The 569-nt window shown below is 53.8% G+C and overlaps 1 protein-coding gene across 1 annotated transcript in view; it reads right to left on the bottom strand.

The window, feature by feature from the left end:
- LOC103809589 (dynamin-2) overlaps positions 1-569 on the bottom strand; it is a gene marked incomplete at both ends in the record, with an annotated part of 10,263 nt that overhangs the window by 1,775 nt on the left and 7,919 nt on the right. The gene's annotated exons all lie outside the window — the stretch shown is intronic.

Genomic DNA, 569 nt, shown 5'->3' with positions numbered 1-569 from the left:
CTCCCCCTGCCACTGGCTCTGACAATCCAGCTTTATCCAGAGGCAGGAACCAGGCAATTATCCTGGTTTTCTTCCCCAGGGAGACACTGAGGGCTCAGAGGTAATTTCCTTTCTGACACTTCCATTTTCCCTGAGTGATGCCGAGCTTCAAACCTACAGCAGTAGGATCAGGACCCCCCACCCCCCACCCTGAGGAGATCCCAGGATCACTGCCCTCCACATCCCAGGAGTGAGTATGCTGAGGAAGAGCTCTGTGGGTGGAATGACAGGGCCTGGAGTGGCTGAGGGGCATCCCAGGTTGGGAGCCAAGGAATTACAGCGTCAGCAGGTCAGAACTCAACCTTAAAACCCAAAAAAAGGGAGTTTGGGGGAAATAATGAACTTCCAGCCCCACGGGGAGATCAGTCCCTTCCCTCTGTGTGTTCCCAAAGGAACTTCCTTCATAAGGAATCTCATCCCACCTTTAAATCGCAACGATTTTGGCTTCTTGCTTCCCAGGGGCTAGGAAAACCAGGAGTGACCTGAATCCCAGTATCCAGCTCTCCCTGTCCCAGGCTGGGATCACCCTG

This window comes from Acanthisitta chloris, unplaced genomic scaffold (assembly GCF_000695815.1).
Source record: "Acanthisitta chloris isolate BGI_N310 unplaced genomic scaffold, ASM69581v1 scaffold8969, whole genome shotgun sequence".
In the NCBI taxonomy this organism is placed as follows: Eukaryota; Metazoa; Chordata; class Aves; order Passeriformes; family Acanthisittidae; genus Acanthisitta; species Acanthisitta chloris.
The sequence above is the reverse complement of the archived record's forward strand: the minus strand, read 5'-3'. Positions and strand labels throughout refer to the sequence as shown.